This window comes from Nansenia antarctica, assembly GCF_963989245.1.
Source record: "Nansenia antarctica genome assembly, chromosome: 18".
NCBI lineage: Eukaryota > Metazoa > Chordata > Actinopteri > Argentiniformes > Microstomatidae > Nansenia > Nansenia antarctica.
This window is the reverse complement of record NC_137691.1, coordinates 7,022,808-7,039,566: the sequence shown is the minus strand read 5'-3', so window position 1 is coordinate 7,039,566 and position 16,759 is coordinate 7,022,808.

Here is a 16,759-nt window from a genome sequence, read left to right as displayed (position 1 = left end):
CCCATTCAGCCCATACTTTGGTTCTGTTTATCTAGGGTTAGCCTAACCCTAACCCTTCTTAAACCAATGGAATTCAATGGACCATAAATGAGGTCGTCATGTTTTAAAATGCCCCTTTGAGTTTGATCTTATTTTAAGAAGAAGTCATTTAATGTGTCAGTGATTTTGCATGACAAGTGGTGCGTATATATGTGAATGAGGGCCTACTTATTAACTGATTGAGTATTTATGTGGACACGTGTTTGTGGCTTATGTTTTGGAGTGTTTGATGAGAGCAGTAAAACCCTGTTAGGCTTGGCAGGGGGCCTGATGGTGTCAATACTGAGAAGAAGAATGTGCATGTAAACTCATATCCATGTGTTCGTGCACATGCGCATATTCATGCGCGTACACATGCGCGCGCACACACACACACCTACACCCTGACCCACACACACACACACACACACACACACACACACACACCCTGACCCACACACACACACACCACACACACCACACACCACACACACACACACACACACACACACACACACCACACACACCACACACACACACACACACACACACACACACACACAACACCCTCTGGCCACATTCCAACAAGGGGTTGGTTTGGGGGACAGTAAGGAAGGGCAGCAAAGTGGAGCTGTAAGCACATTTCACCATCTGAGAGCATGAAGATAGAATTACAGTGACACATACTCCCTCTCTCCCTCTCCCCCTCCCCCTCTCCTCCCCTCCCTTACTTTCACAGCTCCTCTCTCTCTCTAATAAAATGTTTACAAGCCATTAAATATGGCAACTTTACGCAGGACATCTCATTCCTCCCTCTCTGATCTATATATGTCCCCTTAACTATGTCCCCTTAACTATGTCCCTTCAAGCCCCACTACCGCCAGCTGCTGGAGCTGTTCGGCACGGTACTGGAGGACTTGAACAACCCCAATGCAACGTACTACTGCATCCTCACCCTTACCGCCATGAGTGCTTACAGTTACACCGGCACAGAGGAGATGGTGAGTCCCCTCTAGTCACATGTCATTATTGCCCACTTAAATTCTTCAATTTCACCATATTCTGCCAACCTGTGACCCATACCATGCGAATATTTCCTTTTCACATTGCGTAGCTGTCTTAATGAGGGCTGAACTGGCCCAGAAACATTGTGGTACCACTGAGGAAAGCAGATAATGTGCCGTAAATAATCAACGAGACGTCCTTGATATAACTTCTACGATAAAATGATCCAATCAAATATTCGGCACCACTACTGAACTGTTCTTTAAGATAATATTTATTCGAGCACATCAGCAAGCAATAGCATCAGCAAGCAATAGCATCAGCAAGCAATAGCATTTCATTCCATGGAAAGGGGTCTTATCTAGCTTCACCTCCGCAGGCCAGTATCAGCTAGTCGTCAATAGGTTAACTGCAGAAGCTTCACCAGACAAGAGCCCCGTTTCGCCTTGGTGCATAGTCTTTATACATGTTCCTTAACATTTAGGGATGGGCTGTCCTTCTATCTGGTAGGTTTTATGGTAAGCGTCTGTTCTATATCGGTATGTGGCCTTTGACTTCTTTCAGTGTCCGAACGAGTGTGCTGTGTGTTATCTTCTTCTTCTGACCCCCCGGTCGTTTGTCATGGTGAGAGTGTTCGGACACTCTGTCGGCAACGGTATCCACCTATGTGAGCAGCCTAGTCTTGCGCGACGTTAGACACACACACATTCTGTTATGTTTTTTAAGAAACCCGTAAGCATATGCACACAGTTATGTTTTTAGGATGTACAGATATTTTGATAGTTATTTTGGGTGTATTCTACGTGCGTTCTAAAGCACTAATTGGCCAGTTAATTGATCTTCAAACACATTCCCTCCTGACTTGGTCAGTAGGCCCTATGTCCTTATCAGGATCGCTTGTGTAAACATCACTGTTGCCAGGCCCACAGAGTCCCATGACTTGGGATTCGATTAACAAGTTAAAATACAGTATAGAAGAATAGACTTATCATTAATCATTAGTTATGAAAGTATAAAATCAGTACAGGAAAATAGAATATCATAACAGCAGGTACAAAATGGTTGTTAGCACATAGGTAAAAATAAGCAATCACTTCTAGTTATTTTAATACAAATCCCCAACACGTTCCTTCATCCCAAGACTGGTCATTGCCCTCAAACACCTCATCAAAGCAGACCAGGTTTGTTATGTGTTGATGTGTCATTCCCTCAACAGAACTGTGTTGTGTTGTGCTGATTGGACTTTTTTTTCAGGTATGATGATTGAGTAAACTACAGCAACTGCAAGCACACTTAATAATAATAAATATATATGTATAATAACAATAAGTGTTGTTTGCTACTGCAAGAACACTTAATAAATATACCGGTATATGTACAATACTGCAAGCACACTTAATAAATATATATAAGTTACGGTACATGTGGGAATACGGTACATGTGGGAAAACTAGGGTTAGGGTTAGGTGCTACGCCGACTTGGTACATGCTGGCATGTCTAACCCCAACCCTAATCCTAACCCTAACCCTACCCCTAACCCTAACCCTAATCGTAGCACCTATAACCCTAACCCTAGTTTTCCCACATGTACCGTATTCCCACATGTACCGTAACATATATATATATATATATATATATATATATATATATATATATCGGGATAGGGGTAGGACATGATAAGCTTAGGCTACATCCTACTCCCTTTCGAACAGTGATACCTGTACTTTTCGTTATTAGTTATTTATTTTTTATTTTAAATCATGTTCGAAATTAAGGTTCATTCATTCATTCATTCATATATGTACAATAACAATAAGTGTTGCTTGCTACTGTCCACCTGATCTCATATCAGAAACCCTGTCCACCTGATCTCAAATCAGACAACATATCTCATATCATATAGGATGGTACTGGACTCACTAGCCAGCCGGGGGGTGAACACCTGGGTGCTGGGCAGCAGATCCAGGCTCTCCAGGACAGGGTCCAGCATGCTGGAGAAGACCAGGCGCTCCACTGCTCTCTGCTGCCCTCTGGAGGAGCTCTCACCCTCAGACACTCTGGTCCCCATGACCTCCAGGACGGTCCTCAGGATGGTCCTCAGGATGGTCCTCAAGCTGCTGGTATCAAACCTGCTGCTACCATCTCTGACAGACAGTGTCTGCTGGTCCAGGGTGAGCTGGTACTTAAGGTGGTCCACGGTGCGGTCCAACAGGTGCTGGCTGGAAGACTGGGCCTAGCAGTAGCAATATTGCTTCAGAATGGTGTTCTGTTTTATTTGTTATCAAGCATTGGCATTTGAGGGAGTTTCTTTAAAAGAAAAAGTTCACAGCAGACTATCTACAGTTACACCAATTATGTCCATCAATATGTTGTATTTCATATAGAAAATGTGATATTCTGACGATTCTAAATTCCTGACTAAACACACAAACACAAACACTGTTACACTAACATCAACAAATGGAGGTCTCCAGTCATCACTCTGAATACTGGTGAAGTGACAGGCATCCGTTAAACAATTTATCAAGTCTGTGTGGTCATGTTCTATTTATTCTCTCATCTGTCACCCCTTGTGTTTTCTCTGTCTGAAGAAAAACAAAATTGCCAAAAAGCTTGCAATGGGAAATACAATTTATTTTTATTTTGGAAAAATAATCTGGGAAAAATTGGCTTTTTCCCATGTTAAAGGCGCCGTCTAATGATCGCGGTTCGAGCCTCGGCTGGCCACATGTCGAAGTGTCCTGGGGCAAGACACTGAACCCCAAATTGCTCCCAGTGAGCGGGCCGGCGCCTTGCATGGTAGCTTGCCGCCATTGGTGTGTGAATGCGTGTGTGAATGGGTGAATGAGAGGCCGTTGTAAAGCGCTTTGGATAAAGGCGCTATATGTGCAGTCCATGCAGGCCATTGTCCTCCATGCTGCGGACAGTGTGCCAGAGTCTGTCTGTCAGACACCCACAGGTCAGTCAGAACGGACGTGAGCAGTCGGATTTTTCAGAATGAACCCTATTAATAATGACATTGAGGGGCATCCTTTGAAAATACATTATAGCTAGCTGAACAGGTTTATATTGGGTTGGAGGAATGGAGTGTATCCTTGGTCCCCATGGCAGATACGTTGTCAGTGCTGGCATGCACCATCGGGAAAGATGTGTTCATCCCACTTGCAACTGAGTGTGTTCAGTTGGGCCTCAATCTCAATGACGTCATAGACGACCCAGACCTGCGCCGCTGCACGTAAGTAGCCGTGTGTGTGAAGTGGCATACAAACACACACACAGCCATTTTTGTCTTGAGCAAGTTCAAAACAGGCTTAGTTTTAACACACCCTTAAACGAGATGTGTTCGTTCCCAATCATTATAGGTTTCATTTATGTTGTGTCCTGACTTTTTAGCTAATGTACAGTACATGCCCCAACCTGTGGTAGACTTAAGCCAGCATTATACAACAAGTATGGTTGCACAGTTAGGTCTGGAAATATTTGGACAGTGACACAATTTCCATAATTTAGCCTCTGTACTCCACCCCACTGGATTTGAAATGAAAAAATCGAGATGCAATTGAAGTGCATACTTTCAGCTTTAATTTAAGGGGTTGAACAAAAATATTGTATGAAACGTTTAGGAATTGCAACCATTTGTATACACAGTCCCCTATTTTCAGGGGCTCAAATGTAATTGGACAAATTAACATAATCATAATTAATAAATAAAATGCTCATTTTTAATACTTTGTTGAGAATCTTGTAGGCAATGACTGCCTGAAGTCTGGAACCCATGGATATCACCAAGGGTTTCCTCCTTTGTGATGCTTTGCCAGGCCTTTACTGCAGCTGACTTCAGTTGTTGTTTGTTCGTGGGTCTTTCTGCCTTTAGTTTTGTCTTCAGCAAGTGAAATGCATGCTCGATCAGGTTGAGATCAAGGGATTGACTCAGCCATTGCAGAATATTCCACTTCTTCGCCTTAATATATACATATTCTACCCTAAATAGTTCACAAAAGAAGTACAACATTCATAGAAAAATAACAATGGTGTGATTCAAAAAATGGTACAACAGCATTGGGGTAGTGTTTGTTACACTTTGAGTTTGCTAAGCATTCGCCTTTGCATTAAAGCCATTGTCAGTGATATGAGAGTGGAACCATTAAGATATCATCATAACCAAAGCCGTTATGGACCAATTGTGGTCACAGGAACTTTGTAAACAAATGATGCACAGCTTCAAATCATGTTAAAAACATAATGCGTGACATGTCATGGAATGGCATTCCTTGAGCAATACAGAGATGCCATACAATCAAGTGCTATTTGCATGATACATTCTCATCTACATTCTCATCTACGTGCAAAAATGTCCCCTTCCTGCTGGAGAGACTGCATCAAGTCCAGAAACACTATTGGACGGAGTTCGAAATTGCGTCTTCAGCTATTAGTATTTTATTGATTGCCTATGTGTCTATTTGGCGATACCCACGCACCTTTTCAAAATGGGAATACAAGATCTTAGAAAGTGCTGAGCCACCAGAAGTGCATAAAAGGCGTGGAGCGCAAGGAATAGGCCCCCTAGTTGACTAACTTATGTTTAATTGCATTGAGTGTTAATTTTTGGCATTTGCTGCTCGTTGAGGGGGGCCTCTTCCATCCTCACACCTGTCGTGACTCGTCCGTCTTCTTCGAGTTGGACTGTGACTCGATGGCCATCGTCATCTCCACTGGCTGGAGCAGCCCGCTCTCTTCTGAAACACACACACGTGGGAAACTTTAGTTATGGACTCTCGTACCCGTTTCACACGACTGAACTGAGCCAAAGCTGAGCTATACTGGACCAAGCTGAGCTGTACCGGCTGGTTACGCCTTCACCGTAGTGACTGGAACTGCTGGGAAGGACAATGTGAGAAAGAAAATATCTGAAGCCCTGTAGTGTGTGAAGCTCCTTGGCGGCGGATTTTCCCAAACACAGATATACGGTAACTAAATCCTGGACTAGATCACACTTTCAATGGAGACAGTTGCTGTGAAACTCACTGTTGCTAAAGGCTAGGATGAATGGCCCAATCAAGAGCAGAGAAACTCCCTTTCTCACTAGAGTATTGGTAGATGAAAACAAAAGCAGTATGAGCTCATTGTCAAAGACCTGGCGTCGGAGATGAAGAGAAATACCACATACATACATGCATTGCTTTACCCGACACGTCATCACGAAGCTACGCAGGTCACAGAGGGACAGGGAGGGCGAGATAACTGACTGTGGGATTATTAATGATTATTAATGATGTCACAGTAGGACGATCTCATTTCACATCGTCTCATCTCCTGGCTGTCACTGAGGCATCTCTGGCTGGCACATCATCGGGATCCACAGCACCTTGAGAAGTCCAAACTGGGGGGCGCTTAGGTTGCGTAGCGGGTTAAGCGCTGACCATGTAACCGTAGGGTCCCCGGTTTTCGATTCCGGCCGGCCGGGGACATATCCTGCATGTCATCCCTCCTCTCTCTCTCTCACCCATCCTTCCTGTCTAAATCTTCACTGTAACTATCAATTAAAAAATGAAAAATATGAGTGGGACAGCCCAACTCAGAAGAAATAACTAGAAAAAAGAGAAGTCCAAACTGCTGGACATTTCGTCAGGTCACTGTCGAGGGCAGGGTATGAGAGTACATGGAGAAACAGCGAGAGAGATGTCGTCACCTTGCTTGTTTTGGATGACGAACCTAAAGACCAAAAACAATTCTACTCTAACCCCCTCTTCTCTTACGTCTTTGACACTTCTCCTTTGACACCATCTAAAATAAGATTAGATTTGACAGGTTCGGTTAGTCATACATCAGAAGACAACAAGCTCCTATTCTTCCAGATCAACACAAGTGTCTAGGGGGAAAGGGGCTAGGCGTTGTTTCTGTTTCCTAACTCCCTTGATGTGTTAAGCAATAGTAGAATCTCCCTTTAGCCCTTTTGAGGCAACGGTGGAGCTATCACATTGTATTGAACACATACTGATCTCTTTAGATCTGCAAACACAAAAGGAACTGGACATGGGGTTGTTTTTGCACCAAGTAATACAGTTGCCCCATAACAACTGTTGTGTCCACACATAGGGTTAATTGGGGATACTCTGGGTTTGATTGCTTGTCACTATTGTGTTTCATGTATGATCGATTGCTCTTGGATTGTGATGTGAAGCCTAAGTGATGTGCCTATATCTGTGATGTATTGCTCCTGTCTGTTGGTTGATTGTCTAGTAAAGAACACAGTGACGCTATGCAGTTATGTGTTGTGTGATCCTTACTCCAAACATAACAACAACAACAACAACAACAAGTTGAATGTTACCAGTGTTGAATGTCTAGGTCTGTCCAATACCAATTGTGGGAATATCTAGAGAGTTATGACTAGCAATGCCAGGAGAGCAGAAGAGCCAGATAGAGCAGCCAGGAACTATGCGTGCCTGACAGGGTTCGAACATCGGACATCTTCAATGTCTGAAGGCGACACTTAAGCTTACAAGTCGCCTCCGCTGCATACTGTATGCAGGACATGCATGCTATGTGGACCAGTTGAGCACAGCCCAGACGGTCAAGTGTTGTGGGTGTCGAACTTTCTGGCTCATAGTCCAAAGGCCACCCGCTTCTAAAGGCTGTAGAAAAGGCACTATTATGGGTTTTGGCAGTGGTAATTCTTGGGCTCATTAAAAACATTAAATCTTCCTAATTCTTAAAAGGGCAATCTTAAATGTAATAATATACAGCCATTGATTATTGAGGAACATAACTTAGAAATGCCTCATTAGCTTAGATCAACTGTCTTACCCCACCACAACCCCAAATATAAGCTTGTTTTTACACAATTTACTCCGTTTGTAAACAATGCAAAAGTAAACAAACTGCATAGCTGCAAAACATAGTTTATCTATCATGTTGATCTAATGGATGCGTAGTGCTTGTATCCATAGCCCTGTCTATGACATTGAGAGTGATTCCTTTTCTCAAGCCCCTGCTTTACCAAGCACATAGCAGGGAGCTTTGTTGTTGCTTGAACCTTTAAATATGCAACTTAATGTGAATGCACATATATATAATATATAATAATATATAATATAATAATATATAATATAATAATATATAATATAATAATATATAATAATGAGGCCAAGAATGACCAATAATAAAAAATAATTTTGCCATTTAGCAGACGCTTTTAATCCAAAGCGACTTACAATTACGAATTACAGGGACATTCCCCCTGGAGTAACTGAGGGCTAAGTGCCTTACTCAAGGGCACACTAGTAGTGGTGTGGTTTCAGGCGGGATTTGAACTCACAACCTTCCGATCACAAATCCAACTCACTATCCACTAGACCACCACTACCACAGCCTAGCAGTTCCATAGAGGCAACACGATAGGAGAAGGTGACATTTGGACTATTATTTATCATGCTCCTTTATTGCTCTGCCACAACAACAACAACAACAACAACAACAACAACAACAAGTTGTCAAACAGCAGACAGAGACAGGCAGCCAAGATGGCAGCCTTGTATAGATCCGAGAAGATCAGATAGATGGTAGTCGCCTCACCTTGTCCTCTGATACAGAGAACTGTAGTTAGGTGAAACGTCCTCCTAGGGCTTGTTTCTGGACAGGACTACAATGGCCAAACTGTTCAGGCGGTTGGAAAGTTGTAGAACATTCACATTTCGAAATGTGCTGTGTAGAACAGGTGAGTGTCTGTCGTGTGGGAGTAGTAGCGTGTGGTATTTTAGAAGCCCATTAGGGATTTCCTAACCTCACCTGCACATACCTTGTGTTTTTTCCTTCTGTTGTGTTGTATTTATTTTGTCAGACAAAACAAAACTAATACATCACATTTTGATCTCTTTCTATAACTTTCTGAAGGTTTCACCTCACAGAATACATGCCAGAGTTTGCGTGCATACACATGTGTGTGCGTGTCTGTGTGTGTGTGTGTGTGTGTGTGTGCGTGTGTGTGTGTGTGTGTGTGTGTGTGTGTGTGTGTGTGTGCGTGTGTGTGTGTGGAGAGTGCGACGTGGCCCAGACCTGGCTGCGTGTGCTTCCAGGGGAGGATGTCCATTCCCGTGCGGCAGAAGGAGCGGTCGGTGTGGGACTCTGTGCTGTACAGAACCTCCTGGGTCCGCTTGTCCCCGGGGTTCTGGGCCTTGACCCGCACCTCCAAGATGGTGATCTCCTTCTCCTTCCGTTTCCCCGCTTTGTTCTTCACCTGGGTCCGCTTGGTGTCCACCCAGACCACCCGCTCTTTCACCGACGACCTACACACACACACACACACACACACACACACACACACACACAAACCTCTGAGCCTTCAGAACTCCACATCTGTCACAGAGACAGAACACGCTGCCTAACATAATCTTACACACACACGCACACACACACACAAAACTGCCATCCTGTGGAGACTCACTCTTCTATGCCCAGGTCAGCCAGTGTGGTGTCCAGGAAAGGGAACGGTTGGTCAGCGCTCAGGACTTCAATGGGAAAGTTAACCGTCATGGGCAGTTCCCACTGCAGCTGGGCACGTACCATGGTGCCCGACGTCCTGGGGGGGTCAGTGGGGCAGCCTGGCATCTCCCCGTTGGTTTGGCCCGTCGGCGCCTCGGCCTCCTGGGCCACCGAGGATTGGTCCGTCTCTTCGCCTGCCAGCGTGACTGAAAAAATATCAAATAAATCAGACGTATCCTTCCCTCACTCTCTTTCTCTCCCTTTGTGTTTGGTGTCTTGGTGTTAAAGTCTTATTGTCTTGCGCTCTCTGTCGTCGGTCTCTCTCTGTTTACCAAGTCCTTCTCCGACTTCAGGGATAGAAAGCAAGTCGTCTTAAACTCCCAACGATGGTGGGAGCCTTTCCTCTCTCCTCCTCTCTGATACAGGGACGTATGTAGGGGAGACTGTGCGGTTGTTGTGGTACTGCATGCAGACCTGCTCTCTCCCTCCCGGGGATTTAAACTCTCAGTGTGAACGTGTGTAATGTGGCGCTCGGACGCGAGGTTTATTGGACTGTCAAGTGACGTGATGATGGACGGACACGTTTTTATTGCCAGGGGATTCTCCTCTGTGTAGATTAGCTTTGTTGTTCTGTGTGTGTGTGTGTGTGTGTGTGTGTGTGTCAAGTATATCTGTGTGGTGAAGTCGGTGCCCTATTGTTTCCATTATATCTGTATGAGCTTTCTTCTTCTTATGTTTTCTTGGTGTTTAGGGTTAGGGTTAGGGTATTATTATATATATATATATATATATATATATATATATATATATATATATATATATATATTCAAATGTGTGTGAGTGTGTCTGTGTCTGTGTCTGTGTGTGGTTGTACGCATGTGTGTGGATATGTGATGTGTGTGAACTCAGGGGCCCCCATTGTGAAAATGCATCAATGTTCAGTCAGTGTATCTACAAGGAGAGGGTTCCTGTAGTTTGTGTGAACGCCAATGGGTCCTACTTCCCCTTCTAAATGAATGAGCAGATGGGTAAACAAGTACGTAGTGTAGGGTCAAAAGAACATGTGACCGGGGCGCTTAGGTGGCGTAACAGGTTAAGTGTCGACCATGTAACCGCAGGGTGCCCGGTTCGATTCCGGCTGCGGACATACCCTGCATGTCATCCCTTCTCTCTCTCTCTCTCACCCATCCTTCCTGTCAAAAATCTCTACTGTCTCTATCAATAAAAAGAAAAATATGAGTGGGACCCTAACCCCACTCAGAAAAAAATTACTTAAATAAAAGAACATAATATAACCACGTTTTTAACCTTACAATTCTCTTTTGACAGATTTATGCATCTCAATTATTAAACACGCTTGATTTGTGATGTATGCCACTACTTTGGCTGCCCTCTAGTAAATATTTAGACCACAACTGATTATTCAGAACTATTTATTCTCTCAGCCTCCATTTTGACAGGAGTCAGGCTGATGTTGACTGATTTTTGCAGCATTCACAGCTCCGTGTGACATTTGCGGCTATAAAAAAACCTGTTCACCCAATAACTCAAGGCCACAAGGTTACGAGGCTCCCCCCTGTGTTTGCAAACGTTTGGCACGTGTCATTCCACACCCAGGGGTGTGTGTGTGTGGTCTCCTTTACAGGCAACAAAACACACAACAGGAGCCCCGTTTCCATTAACACACACGCTTACTGGGGCATGCGACATACCAGGACGGCACAGCGCGCTCTATCACCTAGATACTAACCCCCGACATCACAATTAAAAGATGGACGTTGATTAGGATTTTCCATTTAGAATGAAATGACTGTTGAGACATTTCAGCTATCTTACCCATGAAGGATTTGGCGCTGTCTTTGTTCAAATAAATGATTATGGGACAGTGATTGTGTATGCGTTTCATGTTTTCAGCACTGACCTCATATTGCTTAATGACATCAATTTAAGCTGCTAAAAATGGATAGACTTTGTGAAATTGTAACTGAATAACCTATGATATCTTTTTCTGCTGCTCTTGCTAAGCATATCAATTCAGACCCTAAAATGTATAGCATAGGGTAGTATCAAAAGACTGACCAGTCTATGTCTTGTCTCTATGTGCACCGTCACTCACACACACACACACACACACACACACACACACACACACACACACACACACACACACACATTCTGTCCCTAGTATTCAACAACAGGGACACTGGCTGAGGTCACCCCCCTCCATGTACCAGGGCAGACAGAGTTGACCTCCCCCTCTGATTCTGTTTATTACAACCAAGTGTTACATTTGTGCTCTCTGATATAACCCTCCCGCCCAACACACACACACACACACACACACACACACACACACACACACACACTCCTACCCTCTGCGGTACCCACAGTCTAATTGTATTGAGTAATTCAACCATGAGTTAATTTTACATTTTCTGACAGAGCACAATGATGTCAAGGGGGAGAATAGAGGGGTGAGGTCATGGTGGTTGGTCATGGTAGCAGCTTCTCCCCTCTCCCTCTCTCTCTCTCTCTCTCTCTCTCTCTCCCTCTCCCTCTCCCTCACCCTCTCCCTCTCCCTCTCCCTCTCTCTCTCTCTCTCTCTCTCTCTCTCTCTCTCTCTCTCTCTCTCTCTCCCAAATCAGCCTCCATCCCCACCTTGACACTCCAATCATTGTAAACATTTCCTCACTCTCACAAAAATGACAACATTGTAAAGGAAATGGGGTTGATGGGTAGCTACTAGCTATCTCGGAATTAATTATTGTTCAGGTTTCAAACTAGTTGCTATGATTCTCCTAAATCCTCTCAGGCCAGGAAAGAGTGAGGAGATTCCCGCTGTTGACAAGACTAGCCGGTACTACTGGTCCAATCAGCTATGAGATTACCTTTTGGGCAACCTGCTTTGACCAATCACTTTTCTCTATTTGCCTTGGTTGGGGAACATACAACAATCTAAATATCTGTGACTGTAACCAAAGTGATATACCTGTATATATATAGGCTATAATTCATGTTCAGTCGCACTTGCAAGGTTCATGCATGCCTAAGCAGTTGTTTTGTGAAAACGACACTCCACAGGACATGCCAATTAGTGTCGCCCATTTAAAATTCAAATACTGCAGGAATCAATTTCCATGTAAATCATGCAAACACATCCTCAAGGATATAACAAATGTATATCCAGCTCTCTCTCTCTCTCTCTCTCTCTCTCTCTCTCTCTCTCTCTCTCTCTCTCTCTCTCTCTCTCTCTCTCTCTCTCTCTCTCTCTCTCTCTCTCGTCTCTCATTTTCAACGTTTCCCTTTGAAGATGTAATCAGATCCTCCTTGATTAATCCTTTTTCATGTCCTAGCACGGTTATTAACGATAGATTGGGATGATAGTGCAGGACTATGCAGATTTTTCTGATCTTGCCAATCCCCCCGGTATCTTCATTAGCTTGAATATTCCATTCCAGAGTGGAACTCTGTGCCTCATCAACCAGACAACATGCAAATAGGCTCGCTCCACTCCATGGCACTGTACTTCAGTGTGATGTCTGAAAGATCAGAAAAAGCATTCCAGACATTACATTTTGCATTCAATTGTTCCCATATCTCTGTCTTGTATCGTGTATGGATATGCTAACATGTTCCTTCGCTGTTTGCATGATCTAAAAGGGGGATGTTTACCCCAAAATTCTGACCGTCATGTGTCTTTCTGGTCCTCAGTGCACGACTCAAATGGGCATCAGGACTGATCAGGGCATTCATTCAATGAGAGATATCTTGACTCAGAGATTGTTTTAAAACTCTATTTATTTTTTGTGTGAATGTATAATGTTTTTATAAGGTATTCTACTCTACACCAAAAAACAGAATTACATCGAGGTGCTTCAAAACTTGATTTATTAGTGTAAAACTAATGTTAACTAGTGTAACAAACATTAGTGTGTCAATCGAATCGAATCGAATCGAACAATAAACAATTATGTCATGTTTTTCGAAGCATCTTATTATGAGTGTTTCATACATCGTAAAACGTCCCAAAACCTTCACAGAAATGTGGATGCTTTAGATATGTGGCAGCTCAGTTACCTGTATGTTGTCATGCAAGATGGGATGTCTTTTGTTGACTGATATTGCCACCTAGTGGTCAGACTGATGAACGTTTCTCTAATATAAATAAAGAACAAGAAAAAAGCAATTCTGCCTTCCTCTAGCATTGTAAATGTCCCCTGGTCACATTACTTTTCGTACGATGACTGCTGGATAGATGATTCGCTAACTTAGACAAATGTATTCTAAGTCGCTTTGGTTAAGGCGTCTGCTAAATGCCAACAATGTAAATAAATAAATAAAGTACAATGATGAACACCTCCGATAGTCCCACTAAGAGTAAAAAGCCTGCATGACAGCTGTCTCACCACACGGTGGCACTGTGATTCTATTATCCATATACATACAAAATACATTGGATTGCTTGGATTTGACAGTTTACCTACCTACATACACCTACTCATATCTTCCTGCTTTGCAATGCAATTGCAATGTACAATATCAGTCACCCAGTACTTACAAAGTACATTCTTTATTCAAGAACCTCAGCTATGTCAATATCATGGCTCAATGTGCGGGATCTCTATTACCGTCTGTTCCTCCTGATAACTATGTGTATGGTATGTGTCTGTGTCCGTGTCCGTGTGTCCATGTGTGTGTGTGTGCGTGTATGTGTGTGTGTGTGTGTGTATGTGTGTCTGTGTGTGTCTGTGTGTATGTGTGTGTGTGTGTGTCTGTGTGTGTGTGTATGTGTGTGTGTGTGTGCGTGTGTGTGTCTGTGTCTGTGTGTGTGTGTGTGTGTGTGTGTGTCTGTGTGTGTGTCTGTGTGTATGTGTGTGTGTGGAGAGTGCGACGTGGCCCAGACCTGGCTGTGTCTGTGCATGAGTTGTGAGTGTGTAAAAGCACTCACTCACTTCTAAAGCTTTGTCATTGCTGTCCTTAAGTACAATGAGTGCATAATATTGTCTACTACTCCAGCGAGCGGATGAGGAGCTCCCGCCCCTCCCCTCAGGATTACTGGGTTAATGCAACGATTTGGACACTGAGCTCTGATCAGCTGCTTAATACGGCTTTATTTTATTTATAACACACACATGCACACACACACACACACGCACGCATACACACACACACACACAGACTGATGGGTAAGCTATGTACTGTATCATGTATGCTTATGATGTTTATGATCTCTGATCCTCATCCTCAGGTGGTAGTGTATCCCGTCGTAACATACAGTGGTCTGCATATAATATACGCTGCCGTTTGAACACCCAGGAAATGGCAGATGTCCCGAAACCAAAGTTTCACACAGATTTATGAACAAAGACGCCCCTAAACATGTTGTTTGTGCCCCATCTGTTGCCCCTGTACCCCCCCCCCCACACACACACCACCACCCCTTAATTGACCCCCTATAACTTCACTACCTCACATTCAACCCTAAGTCCCTCTACCTCTGTCATTTTCTCACATACTGATCAGTGCCCCAGACATATCAGAGTGATCAGTAGTCAATCAAATGTTGACTCTGGTGCAATGTCTGTTGAAGTTCAAAGAAACAAAACACATACGCATAATCATCACCCCCTGCTACCCACACACACACTCACTCACACACACACACACACACACACACACACACACACACACACACACACTCACACACACACACACACACACACACACACACACACAGACACACACACACACACACACACACACACACACACACACACTCACACACACACACACACACACAGGGGATTATTCTAATCCTTGTAAAAACAAAGCAATATATTTTTCCCCAAGCCAAGTCAAGCATGAGATGTCCCTCAGCGTTTCTATCAGGATTATGGACATTTCATCCATAACCTCCAGCATTATCTAATACTGAGCCGACATTAATATACTAGGAATGATTGCACATTTTGTCGATGTAAATATCATCAAGGCTACTGTACCAGGCACGCAAGTTGGTCCACGGGTTTATGGTGTGAGTGGCCACCATGGAGCTCTTTGACCGTTCCCACCGATGACCCCTGACCCCCAGCTGACCCTCGTGACCTCCGCAAACTGACCTCCCTGTGGGTGGTCTGGTCTCAGACGAGTATAGAGGACGGGCAGACAAACAGAGTGAGCTCTGGACCCCCTCTTTGATAGAAACACACTTTTCTCTCTCCTCCCCTCTCACTAACTCCACCTCTTTTTTTGTGTTTATTTCTCTTTCTTTTCCTCTCTCTCTCTCTCTCTCTCTCTCTCTCGTCTCCCATTTTTCTTCAACGTTTCCTTTGAAGATTTCGTCAGTCCGATGTCCTTGACCTCTCTCTCTCTCTCTCTCTCTCTCTTTCCTCTAACGTGCTATGTCACCCTTATCTCCCGTGTCCCTTCTTCTCCTCTCCTCACGTTCTCATCCCTCCTGTGTACGTATGTGTTCTCGTTACTCCCCCTCTCCATCAGGCCCTCTGGTGACTCTCCTCTCTACCTCGTCGGTACGGTAACGGCCTCCCATCTGCCCGTCCTCTCCTCGCCCTCTTAGTCAGCCTCTACGGTGGAAGAACGACGGGCCGGGAGGGGAGGGGAGGGGCGCGAGGGGCGGGAGGGGCGGGAGGGGCGGGAGGGGCGGGGAGGTCAGCGAGGTCAGAGCAAACACGCCCCACTCCCACAGACCTTCTACCACAGCTCTTTAACCCTCTAAACCCCCCACTCATCCTGCACCTACACCCCCCTGACCCGCACACACACACACACACACACACACACACATAATACTGTGAAAATATAGTTGCGTGCGTGCGTGCGTGCGTGTGTGTGTGGGTGTGTGTGTGTGTGTGTGTGTGTGTATGTATGTGTGTGTGTGTGTGTGTGTGTGTGTGAATACTGACCTCGGTTGAATAGTACAGGATTATTACAACCTGGGCCGGGCGAGGAAAGCCTCCCTGCCTCCCCAGCGGACGGGCAGCCTTCTTAATCACAAACCTTTATCCTGCAATCCCGCCTCCACACATCCACCCACTCTTTCATTAAGAGCCAGCCAATGGATTAGTTTAGCTAAACCACAAGATAGAGAAGATAAAAGATGAGAGATGAAGTTGAGGGGAGTGAGGGGGGTGGTGGTGGTGGTGGTGGTGGTGGTGGTGGTGGTGGTGGTGGTGGTGGTGGGGGGGGTGGGGGGGTTGGGCATGTTGAGAGGAAGAGATACGGGAACGAAGAGGA